Source organism: Pseudopodoces humilis, chromosome 9, assembly GCF_049639895.1.
Source record: "Pseudopodoces humilis isolate 2021_Gansu_Grassland_sample_001 chromosome 9, ASM4963989v1, whole genome shotgun sequence".
In the NCBI taxonomy this organism is placed as follows: Eukaryota; Metazoa; Chordata; class Aves; order Passeriformes; family Paridae; genus Pseudopodoces; species Pseudopodoces humilis.
In genome coordinates, this window is record NC_142208.1 from 25,329,163 (window position 1) to 25,342,114 (window position 12,952).

Below are 12,952 nucleotides of genomic sequence, written 5' to 3' on the forward strand. Positions count from 1 at the left end.
GATATTGTGGAGGATTTAAGTGGTGGAGCATGGGATTGGATGCAGAGAGAAAACCTCCTTTTGCTTTTCTGGGGCACTGAGAGAACATACCCTGAACCCCATCTTGCAGCGTGTCTGGGTGTCACTGGAGGGGTGGTTCTGGACACATCTGGAGAACACTTGAAGCAGCTGAGACCCCGTTCCTCCCCAGCACTGAGGTGACAGATTTTGGAGCAGATGGCCCCTGACTCTTTGCAGGGATGCTCTGGGGAGGCAGCAGTGGGTAATGTTGGCCATCAGGGGGACTGACCTGCTCCTGGACAACGCTGGCACTTCAAGGAATGGATGATGCCACTAGGTTTCACACAGGGTGAAAAGGAGTGTAGATGATACAGAAAAGAATGTTCCTGTGCTGCCTGGGAGCACCCTCCCTTTTCTGTCACAGCAGGAGCCTCCTTGGGCTGCCCTCCCTTACACTTCCAGGGCTAGAGCAATTGTTTTCAGAAATGGGAGAAACCACGAGAAAGGGAGAAGATGAAAGCAGAGAGTGAGTTATCTGAAGAGAGATACCCAAGACAGATTTCTGCAGCAAGGGAGCTCCTCCAGAAAAGAGTTAAGGGGCCTAAGTGCTCTCTAAATCTTTGTCTTATCAGTATATAGCAAAGGAGCAGAGACCAACTTTGTTGTCTCACATGAAGAAGAAAAAGCTTTCCCTGTACTTTCTGGAGTCCAGTTGTCCCTTTTTGCTTTAATACCTCATCATTTAAAGAACTCATTTTGCAGCCCACGCTCCTACTTGTCATGGGGGAAACTCCTGAGAAAATCACATCAGAGGCCCCTCTTTTCCTGTCCTGCAGCATGAATTGTTAGCACAAGATCTGTGCAGATGTGTAAAAGGCTCTTACAGAGTAAGAATATTTACACATGGTGCAATCTAGAAACAAGTGGCTGATCCTGAGTAACTTATTCCAGCACAACTCGATTTTGAGACAAGTTCTTCAGGACAGAAAACCTGTCATCAAGGAGACTTAAATACAGATGACTGAGAATTTTTCCCCAACCATTTTCCTGATTAAACACGCATTTCCATTTTAAATTGGGTGGAAATCCTGAATATTAAACATTTAGTTTTCTGACATAAACTCAGCGTTTTTTCATCAAAACTGTTTTGATTTCTGCTGATTATAGATCCTTCTTTTCAGCAGAATCAAGGGATCTGTGCCCAGGGTGTGCTGCCTTCACCTCTGTGACAGCCTGTTATCACCTGGGAGGATCCACACACCAGGCAGAGTGAACCAGGACCCACGGCCAGTTCAGCTGACAGCAGGGCTGGGGACAGACTGAAAGAGAAAATGCAGACCTGTAACAAAGAGACAGAAAGGTTTCAGTTTTGTCCTCTGTGCCCTAGCAGGGAGGCTTGGTTACTATTGAACTGTCTTATTTTTGCCACGTGGCTGGAAGTAATTAATCTTAAGAGCATAGTTTGACTGATGTGCCTTGTCTGTGCAGCTCAGAGTAACTGGGAGGAAGGCAAGGAATAGCCAGTGGAGTAGCTACAGGACTCACAGATGCTCACAGAGCATAATAATGGAATTATTACAGATTATATAGATTCCAATGGCTTAGAAATCTCTGTTTAAGAAGTCTAAGGTTTCTGAGGAAGACCAAGCAAAAATAAACCCCCAAGTCTTGTTTTAGACACATGAGGAAACATTCTACAGATCTGCCCATGCCATTTTGAATTAGCAAGTTGTTCTCAAACAAGGTGTAATGGGATATAAACCTTAATGAAAGCAAACAGTACCATGTGTTTCACAGCCTGTCACTCATCTTGTGTACCACCCCAGAGAAAGGCACTGAGAAAGTTCCCACAGAAACAAATTTAGTCTCCAATGCAACTTACTACTGACAGAAATACACCCACTACCACTTCTGTCCTTTACAGATATATTATCTTTTCAATTTTCCTTTCAGGATTAACAAGAGAAAAACAGAACACCTTTTTGTTCCACACACCTTCAATCTACCTGTTGTTGTAAGTCTACATATATGGAAGTGAACTTTAAACTAGGAGGGAGAAAGTAACAAAGTAAGAGATGCTTGTTTTTGATGAGCAGCAGTAGCAGAGCCAAGAGAAGACCTTTCTGAGAAGATGTTCTTGCTCACATGTGTCCAAGGGGTTTGGACAACCACCCAATAGCTGACCCTTGTTCCAATTTAACTGGGAGCTGATTCACCCATGGGCAAGTGCTGGCCTTTCCCAGAGCTGCCACATGCCCAGCACCAGCTGTCAGCCCAGATTTCTACAGCACTGATGTTGTCTGAGTGGGTGATAGCTCCTTCATAATTCTCTGTGGGTTCCTGCTTAAGGCACTTGTTTAGTTTGCTGGCCTTAGACCTGGCCTTAAATTTACTGACAAGTTTGTAGAGAGTAGACCTGTCAAAGCTCTGAATCTCAGAGTAACTCAATGATTTTCATAAAAACTCACCTCCAGGATTCATGTGATTTATATCCGATTCCCTCTTTTACGAAGTATAGAATTAATAATTACCATGCTTTTGAAAAAACTCTGGAAAAAAAAAAATGGCCGTTGTACCTTACAGACATAAAACCAGAAGACCCAAGAAGTACACCATAATTAATTTCAAATAAAGAAATTATAGATACTGTAAAGAAACCCCAAAATGCCTAAATGTTGTGGAGCACCTAGCTTGCAGGAGCTAAAATTTTTATGCTATATTTATAAAATGGGTGCCTCATACCCACAGACACACAGTCCCTCAGAGAGACAGCTGAGCTGCTTCCCCAGAGCCGTGTGCTCAGCACAGGCCCAGCAGCATTTGAGCAATTTAGCACTTTCCAGGAAACCAGACAAACTAACACAGCCTGTTTATTTCCTCTTTCATTCAGTACTCCCACGCTGGTGCCTCTGTAAAGGAAAATATTGATGGATCTGAAATATGTACGACATAGGCTCAGAGTCCATGGCAGTCACCCCCTAGCAAGCTGTTTCTGAGGCTGTTTTCTTGGGTGAGACCATGAATTATTCTGTCCTTCTCTTAATCCTTTTATTTTTCTTTGTGTATCTGAACATGCCCTCTGTTAACGTGCTGAAAAACTGAAACATCTGTGCCATGGAGGAAGAAATAGTAAAGTCCACTCTGCAGTAAGGTGTTTGCAGAAGATTTCAAGAGTCAGTAAATAAACCATTTCCCTACTTTAAAAAAACCCTAAATCAAACCAACCAGACAAAAAAAAAAAACAAACCAAAACACAAAAAAACTCCATCCCCCCAAGAAAACCCAACAAAAAAAAAAAAACCAAAAACAAACCTAAAAAAATCCCCCAAAAACACCAACCTCCCCCAACAAATTAAAATAGGGCCAGCTTAGCATATTTTAAAAATTCCACTGAAATTTCTGATGATCCATTTAACTTCTAGAGGGTCTGAGCCTTAATTGCAAAGAAATCCTTTCCATCAGTTGACTAATCCCTACAGAAGACTTAAAATCTCACTAGGGAGAGTTTAAAGTGAAAAAACAAGGAGCCAGGGAATGGCTCATGGAGCCCAAACTGAGTGTGCCTTATCCAACCCTTTTGTGCCAATGTTTTCTGGTAGCAAACAGAGAATATTCCCCTTTGAGGACCTGCCTGGCACTGGGCATCATCCAGCAGAGGTCTGAGCACAGTCATGCTGTAACATTCCCTGCAGGAGAATGGATTGTGGCAGCTCTAATAGGGCAAGATTCAGTAAAACAACAATGAAACTTGGTTTTTTTTTCAACATATGAAGAGAGATTATTTATTTTAGTTATGACTGGAGGGAGGCAAGTGTTGAAATTTTTCATTGTTAACCTGCATTCTCCGCTGAGCCTTCATTTGGTCAGGAAGAAAGAACACAGCAATGTATATATTGTATATAGACAGCAGTCTTCTTTTTCTTTTCAAAAATTAACCCCTTTTCACATTTATGCAAAATTCACAGCAACCAAAATCATTCCAGAAACAGACTATCCCTGTAATTTATTTTTCTTTCAGAAAATACCTTCCTTTGTGAAAATATCTGGTAAAAATAATGGCTTCATCTTCAAGGTGTGTTAAATCACAGTGGGAAGCCAAAGATCAGACACATTCACCTGAAAAACCCTTTGAAACCCAAGCAGAGATACTTTAACATCCAGAAGGGATAGTGATTCATGTGGTTGCATTTTCTTTTCCAATTGTATCCCCATGTATTCGCCTGTTAGGCTTCCCTTTTCCATCTCAACTCTAAGACCCCAATTAATCAAGACCCTGAATTTACTTCCTGGAAAACCTCCCAAGACAGGGGGCCCTGTGGCTCTGCAAGACCCACATGATTGCTTTAATTTGCAATATTTTCTGTGTTATTAGCAGCAAATTCATACATTTATATCCAGAGACACCAATGAATTTCTACAAATAAAGGCAAGACTAGCAAAAAAAAAAATAATTATCAGGAGTGTTTATACCTATTTTGATAAAGCAATGTGCAGAATAATCCTCCCCCCATCAAAAATCTACAAAAACCTCACTACAAAGTAGCAGTGGGTGATTTTGCCCTGCCCTGTTTCACAGTTCAGTCCCTGTGCTTATCACCTGTCCTGATCCAGACAGGATGATTTTCACAAACCATTGTTCTGTGCAACAGAGCCACTCTTCAAGAGAACAAACCACAGCATATTGTGGAGTCTAACAGGCCATTCTGGGACAGACTGAATGAGGAAGAGGAGGAAGGGAATGATGAATAAAAATTTATATGAATACACAATTAGGAATGGGAGGATCAGAAAGTGTACAAATGTCAGAAGTGGCAAAAGGGCATTAACGAAACTTCAGGAAGATTGCAGGGGTGATATAGTTGAGGTAGGAACAAAGAGCTACGAAGGAAAAATTTGTCTTCTCATTCTATCCTTTGCCTTCTGCTGCAAGAAATAAAACTGACATGAAGAAATGTCATCTTTTGGCTTCTCCTGCCCTGTCCCCTAAGGCCATGCACCCGTGTAAAGGGTCTCCAGCTAGTCATCCAATTTTCAGCCCAAGGTTTAGTCTCCTAAGACAGATCAATCTTATGTAGGGCTTCTGGCAGGCATCTGAGAAGAGATATTGTGTGAAAAATTTGAATTACCACCCTAAGTGATAGGATTGATGGTAGACAGCAGAAATCCCACTCCCATCACCTCTCTCTCCTGTCCTCTGGAGACTCAGTGGCAATGAGGAGCTGCTCTGCTCTACACAGGGAGCATAAATATTTCCAGAAGGGAAAGGAAAAATCTGCAGGCAAATACAATCCTTGTTACTCTGAGGATATTTATAAACAAATGAAGAGGAAAACAGGAACATTGCAAGAATATTGCACTCAGCAGGACATACCACCACAAGGGGGTAAGAATGAAATTGCCTTGCTAAGAAACTTTAAAAAAAATAATCTGAAACTATAAGAAAGTTGGGTTATGCACAACTCTAGCCCATATCTCAGCAGTATATTATATTCCACTGTCTTGTTTTCCCTTTGGGTGTTTATTTGCATTTAAACCAGCCCAACATCTGGTGGAGGACAGCACTGCATGTTTCAATTCCTCCGCTTGGATAGCATCACTTTAGAATAAATGAGTGCCTGAATGCACTGCATTGGGAGTTCAGTGATTTGTGTAGTTGGTTTTTACACATTCATTTGGAGAGACAAGTGGGATTTGAAGCAGGTGATGAGGGAAGAACTGCATGTATGGCTAGCTCAACCTGTACTACATATTCCGAAGAATGCGAAACATGGTGTGTTGCAGGCTAGATAAGAAAACTTTTTAAAATCATGTCTCTGTGATAACAGAATAGCTTTGAGGCATACTGCTGGTAAATCACAAGGAACCACACAAATAAGGAAAAAATGGGTAATGTTTGTTAATACCACGACAACTCTCTGGACACACAGAATTCTATTTGTTACAATAAAATTTCTGGCTCTATTTTCTATAAACGCAAACAATTTGTTCAGCTTCTCTGCCTGTCTTTTGTGTTGGATTTCTAACAAAATGTCCTTAGTCCTGGCAAGTCAAGCAAGATGCAAGGTGACATGCCAGATTCCCTGAAGCGTCTTAGGGACTACCAATTGCACATCTATTCACCTGCACATAATCCACTTAGCTTTGTCTGCTGCAGACCATGGCATGCTGTTATCCCTCATGTGTTTGCTGCACAGTCTCTGACACCCAGTGCAGAACTAAAGTATCTCCCATCTTTCCTCATCATCTTGAGTTATATGGGAGGCTTAGTCAAAATATAAGATTTTAACTGAAGTAGAAACAAACAGGAAGTTTGGAATCAGCTCTCTTAAGTGGACAGACAGAGTTATTGTGGTAAAAATATGAGGTCCAAGTGCATAACATGGGGAATTCTAAACAGAATAACCTACACAGGAAGCAAGGAGGAACAGGGAGTCCCTAAAGAGGGGACAGCTGGCAAGCACCCAGTCAAGAATCTAGGTCACCAATTGCATACAATAAAAAAAAAACCCAGACCATCCAAAAGTTTCAATTTTTCTTGCAAACCTACTTACATATTAAATTGGAACATTTGCTTTCCTCAAACCCAGAAAAAGTACCTGTTCTTTCATTATAAGCAATTCAATCCTTATTAAAAATTAACATATATCCTTTAATAGGCTTTTGCACAGATGTCTATATGCATTTGTTCTTTTGAACCACCCTCTGGAATGTTCCATGTCTTCCTTATGATCTGTATAGTCCAGGACTTTTTAAAGGTAATGCAAAAAGAAGAGCAGCAGGCAGATGTGCAGAGCTGTCTAAGCTCATTCTGGGGCTCAACCACATCTACCAAACTTCAGTGATACATTGAATTTATGGCCAAGCAATGGTCCTCTCCTTCTCTCAGAAACACAGGAGGTAAAAAAATGGGAGAGGAGAATTGGTAGAGTGTTCTGGTTCAGGAGCCTAACATCTGACCAGGTAGGAGTTTCATTAATTAGAGCAGAGCAAAACAGAAAGCTGTGTAGAGCCATCTGAGACTTCTGTAACGCTCCCTTTCCTTAAAAATGCCTTGATTCCACAGGGCACAGAGCTACAGCGCAGAACTGCACTGACAAATATCGGGAAACAAATTTCAAATGATTTTTTTTCAGACACAGTGAGGCCTTTTCTGTGCTCAGGACTTTATGGATGACTTAAAACCAAAAATCATGGAGAAAACATTTTTCACTCGAGTGTTTCTGATGAGCAGCAGTAGTCCTGCTTTCACTGTCTAAAAATGACACCTCTTTAAATATCTCTCTCCAAACAAGGACAGCTTATTGCTTTTTTCCTTATTTTTGCAGAAGCAAGTGTCCCTAGAGATATTCAATGTCAAATCTCTTACTTCCCAGTACATAAACATAATCAAACCCAAAACAGCATCAAAGAAATAGCTCATTTAGAATAAGCACTAACAATGACTGCATGATCTCCTGGTTTGATAGTTACCTTTCTTTCCTTGTGGAAAGGGTATTTATGGGCCTTAGGACAGTTGATTTTATTTTATTCCTGTCTCTTTGATTTTAGAGAGATTTTGCATGTAATGCATTTCACCAGAGAGGGGATGTATGGCCTGTGTCTCAAGCAGTTAGGGTAAAAAAAAGATGACCAGGTGATGCTAATTCCTTAGTAGATGTGACAGATAAATGGAAAAGCCTTGAGTGCCCACACTGATAAGGGGTCTGTCGTGCCAGAGAATAAGGAAGAGTGCAATATTCCTGGAAGCGCTTTAAATTGCATCTCCATTCTGACCTACTTTTCCTGCTGTTTGAAAGGTTTGCTTGGTGATGACGAGGGTGAAACTAGGTGTGATTGGTAAGAAATCTAGCTTAGGAAAATTAAGGCTAGCTTGTCTTGGTGGCTCTGACTGAAAATAACGCCCAATTTACTATAATTCTTCGTTCATATTTATTTAGTTCTGTTGCTGTAAGTCTTGCTAGACTTACTCAGGGCATTATCTGCAGGAGCCTGTCAAAGATTGCAAATAACCCTCTAGAAAAAATACTTTTTATAGTAGGAGTTCTCCTACTATAACCAAGGCAATTGCTTAAAAATGTGATTATTGGTGAATTTTGGCAGGATTGTTTTTTGGGCCTGGTTTTGTATCAGTTATGACTGTGATAACCTGTTCTAGAGTCTTGTGTGATGTGAGTGTCCAGCTCTTCTCTCATCTTCCCAACATTCTGAAGTGCAAGCTTCCAAACCATTCCAGCTGTTGACCACAGCTGATGTTCAATCCATAGGACTCCAGATGCTTCCACAAGATACTTTATCTCCTGCACTGGAAACCAATTTCATCCCATATCCCTCTTCTCTTGACTACAAGAGAAAGAGATGCCCTTCTGCCATGCCTTGCAAGGCATGGCAAATTTCTCACAGTCCTTTGAGGTGCCTCCTGACACCTGAAGAATTGAAACACTCAAGTTAGACACTAACGAGAAGCAGGACAAATTACGGTCTTTGGTTCCAACTACACTACACTGTGAGCCACCTCTCAGAGCTGCTGTTGAGCTCAAGCTGCTGGTTTGTGCTGAAGGTAACTAGAAAATGTTTGTGGGAACATGGCACAATTCCAATTTCCTTACTTTTTTGCAAGGAAAAAATAAGGAAAACTAATAGCCATCACACATGCTGGAAAACTGAATGAGAAACAAGTCCTTTGCACATGGGACTGTCCCAGACAAAACTGCAGGTTCAAGTCTGTAGTTTCTTGAATACTGACATGATTTTGTCAAAACACAGGAAATACAGCCTAAGGATAAAATATAAACAGGAATATGGTGGATAAGATCCCTAAGATATTGCATATTAATCCCATCAACCAGAAAAAGAAACAAGAAATTGTTTCCATTTCCTTGTCTTCTCCCTGCATAGACATCAAATCAGCTCCTGCTGGATTCAGCAACATCCTCTGTGTCTTGAACATCTACAGGAATTGAGGTTCTCTAGAGCCTTTGATTCACTTTTAAATTCCAGTCCCAGGAAGCAAAATAATCACCTCCATTAAACAAACTGGGCTACAATTCAGTCGAGACTTTCCAGTTCTAAGGACTGAAATTGATGGTTTCAAACAGTTTACAGACTATATCATGGGGCAAAAGAGAAGCTCAACACCTGCATTTACATAATTACTTTTTAATTATGTTAGACCTTTTCAGGAAGAATATTCCAAATACACGTATGTCTTTAAATAGTCTTAAAATAACCCCAGCTAAATGAGCTCACAGGGATATACAGGGAAATTAAAAAAAAATAAAAATTGTTCAATGGGGTTTTGTATAGTTTGCTTTGATTTTAAACCTTCAAGTAATGCTGTGGATAGGGATGTTAGTAAAGGAAATAAAACTGTGGTCACAAAGTACTTGCATACCAGAATAATGAAAGGTATAAATTTGAGTGGACTAACATCCACAACATTTACATGACTTGAACAGTAGACAGATAAGCACTGTAAAATTAGACTACTTCCTTAAAAACTGCATTATATGGAAACATTCCTACTGAGGTATAAATTGGCGCTGTAAAAAGAGCAGCAGGTGCTAAAGCAAATCCCACACTCATTTATTCAAGATGAAATCTTGCCAAACCACATGTACGTCAAATTTGCTGCTCCCAGTAATACTGGGAACTGTTCTATTAAGGGCTGACTTCCACAGACAGAGAAACCCTGGGTTGTTTTCCTGCAGCCAGGCACAGTCAATTGGACCTGCAGTAAAATGAGTGTCTTCCAAGCGTGTGAAGCACTGACTGTTTGTTAAGCCCCATGTGGCACCAGGCACTCCTCCAGAACCAGGGAGAGTAACAAAGTGATTATGGGATTCTGTGATGGATGGCTCCATCACATGTCTGAGATTCATGGCCCACATGGCCACATTTCAGTGATGGCTACTGGTGTGTCTGCAGAAAATGCAAAGGAATTTGCATTTTAATGTAGCTCAGCCAACAGCAGGAAAGGGTTAAGGCTAGTCATCTTAATTTGCAGAGTGCAAAATAAGTGCCTAAAGACAATAGCCGGAGCTTGGTGCTGTGTGTGCTGATTTAATATGGCATCTGAGCCTCTACAGTGGAAAAATCCTCAGTGGTCTGGTTAAACCACATACCCTCAGGCTCCCTGACTTTTAGGTACCTGTTCACATTGAGTCTCAGCTTTCTGCTGTTCCCTTTCACTGTTTCTTCTGTTGCCTTTGGCTATCAGCTTGCTGTGTGCTTTAAAAAGGCAGCCTTGCCTCTAAGGAGATTTCAGGCTTTTCTTCTTTGCAAAATTAGACAACCTCCACTCTATTCCTTAACTAGAGAAAAAAGGCTACACTTTTAGCCTTTCCATACTTTTAAGGACTAACATCCCCTTTTTCCTCCATTTCTTTTCTCTTGTTTACCATGGCCATCAGTATAATACTTCAAGTGCTCCCTTTAGAATACAAAGGTTTTAAGACCACTCATCTAGATTCTAAAATAGGTGTTCACCCTAATGCCTTATGTGAAAGAACCTAGGTTTCAGTGGCTACCCAGAATTCTCAAAATTCAGTCCTTTGCCAAAATTCTTCTGCAGCTTTCCTGAGGAAATGGTTCCTCTTCTGGAGTGCTTGTTCACTGGGTTGTGCAGCTTCCTTTCAGACAAATGAAATGGGCTGTGCTTTCAGCCTTGCAGTCCAGGTAGCCATGGAAGAGGCACCAGAGGCTTTTGGGCTCAAGCATTTTGTCATAAGCAAGCCATGGTTATGGAAGCCACATTTCTGCTTTCTCAACACAAGTAATAAATCCTGAGAGTACAGCTGTCTTCCGCATAAGTTATAACATCGTATATAAGTTATATAAAAGTTATATTATATAAGTTATATAGATTATAGACACTGAGAATGTCCCTGAAGTTGCCCATAGCCCGTTCTCAGAGAGGGGAATATATCTACTGTTTTTTTAATGGGGTGGGTTCTAACATATGGCACTTTCTCTGACTTGATCAGTCTTAGCAAAAACAACAAAACAGAACCAAAACAAAACTGGAGAAGAGCTGGTTATCAGCTCACAATCAAGAATGTGTGCTATACAGTGTCCTTTTCTCCTGCCACATCTTGAAATTAACAAAACTTGGTTGGAAAATGCTATTAGCAGAGACAAGCACTGAGCACAAAAGAAGCCAGAGAAAAGATTCCAACACCATTCCTCTTCCAGTGTTCAGATGATTAAGAAAAAGATTTTTTAAAGCAGAATGTTTTTCCCTTTAGGCTAATTTACACGAGCAAAAATCCCAGACCTTTGAAACCACACAGAAAAGCATTAAAGCAAATGAGTTGTTGCAAGATCAGAGAAAAGAAGCCTGGTTCCTGCTGTTGCAAGTGGGAGAACTCTGGAAACTGTCTCATTATGTTATCAATATTGATCCTGGAACCAGTTTGGATTCTCCCTTTGCTAGTTCTTCTGAGAGGCTTCTCCAGCACTCTTTTGTGCTGATTAGCAGTTTTCTACCATTTATGAGCCTAAATTATCATCTTTATTTTGCCATTGCTTTGCTCCTGCCCGTTTTACTTCTCTGTTTCACAGCTTCTTTCAAATAAAACCACCATCCTGGATCTTTGTCAACTGGCAATTTGAGAAAGATTTCATTTCAGGCCTGGTCTAGGGCCCTTTTAAGTCAACAGGAGCCTCTGTTGAGATCAGAATGCTTTCCAAGTGGGCTTTATAGGCCATCCCTGTAGTCAGCTGGATATTAGAGTTCTATACTGATAAACCACAGTGCCTGACCAAATTATACTGCAGCTTACAGACTGCAGAATCCTTCATTTACCAGCTTTTGTTGGCTAGTTGAGGAATGGAAGACAGGGAGGCAGAATGTCCAGTATTTCAATGAGAAGTGGGATCTCACAGACAAAAAGGAAAGGCAGAAAGTGCAGTGGAACACTTCCTTATGAAGGCATTATGGTGACATTACCTCTGGAATTATTTTACTGCCATTTGTCTTCATTTCACTCTGGTCACTTGGGCACAGCACAAAGCCAACATTCCTGGAGAGAAAAACACAAAAACATGAAAATGCTCTTTTCATGTTCTTCTCATACACACACTTTTTTTAAAATCACCTGTAAGAGGGAAATCCTCTATTTGTCCCAAGGTGATGTTACCATCAATTATATATAACTATTCCAAAAACTTAGAGCCATTTGATTGTTATCAAATACATAAGAGATCCCTCATTCTAGCTTTCTAGATTTTTTCTCAAGTGTCACCAAAGAAGTGAAAACAACACTCTTTTAGAAGTAACAAAGCTGCTGTCAATGGATTGTTTGACCAACATCACAGACTGTAGAAATTTAAAGATGATTCATGGAGATAAAGCTGTCACATAATGTGAAGCATCAGATGTTAACTACAAAACTAACTCGAGACAAAAGCAGCTTGAGACACAAACAAGCTGCAGGGAAAAGATTGGCTCAGTTCAGGATTTAATATGACCTAAACCCAGCGCAACAGAAAGGAAAGTAGAAATGGTGTGAGCTGGAACATTTCAGTGGAAGGGTAAGCCCTGGCAGCCCCAAGCATATAAAATCCACACTAACTCAAAAATTCCCCAGCAGTCTTCCCAGAAGAGTTAGGCTTGTTTGTTCCCATCCTCTGTAACTCCACACTCAGCTAAGGAGTTGATTTAACTATTTAAATGTTTGCAATCATTAACCTTTCAATAAAAACACAGCTTCAGCTTATTAAGCTCATTAGCCTGTAACAAATGAAGCTTTTGAACATGCCAAGGAGGAAAATATAACTGGATTCAGAAAGCAATTAGATGCATTTGGAGAGGATGATAGGTCTCTTGAGGACTGTTCAGCACAGAGATGCAGATACAGTCTCTGATTCAGGAGGTCCCTAGGCTGCAGGGTGGTTGGTGGTATCGAGGGAACACTACACTTGCTCTTCTGGCTCTTACACTCTGTGGCCTCTG

The 12,952-nt window shown here is 40.7% G+C and overlaps 1 long non-coding RNA gene across 1 annotated transcript; it reads right to left on the minus strand.

Moving 5' to 3' along the window:
- Positions 1-1,203: 1,203 nt before the first annotated feature.
- On the minus strand, positions 1,204-12,640 carry LOC148183796 (uncharacterized). The gene is made up of 4 exons (XR_015773264.1): positions 12,573-12,640; positions 11,948-12,020; positions 2,469-2,549; positions 1,204-1,339 (listed from the first exon to the last, which is right to left on the minus strand). It is a non-coding gene; the product is annotated as an uncharacterized LOC148183796 (long non-coding RNA).
- Between the last annotated feature and the right edge of the window lie 312 nt (positions 12,641-12,952).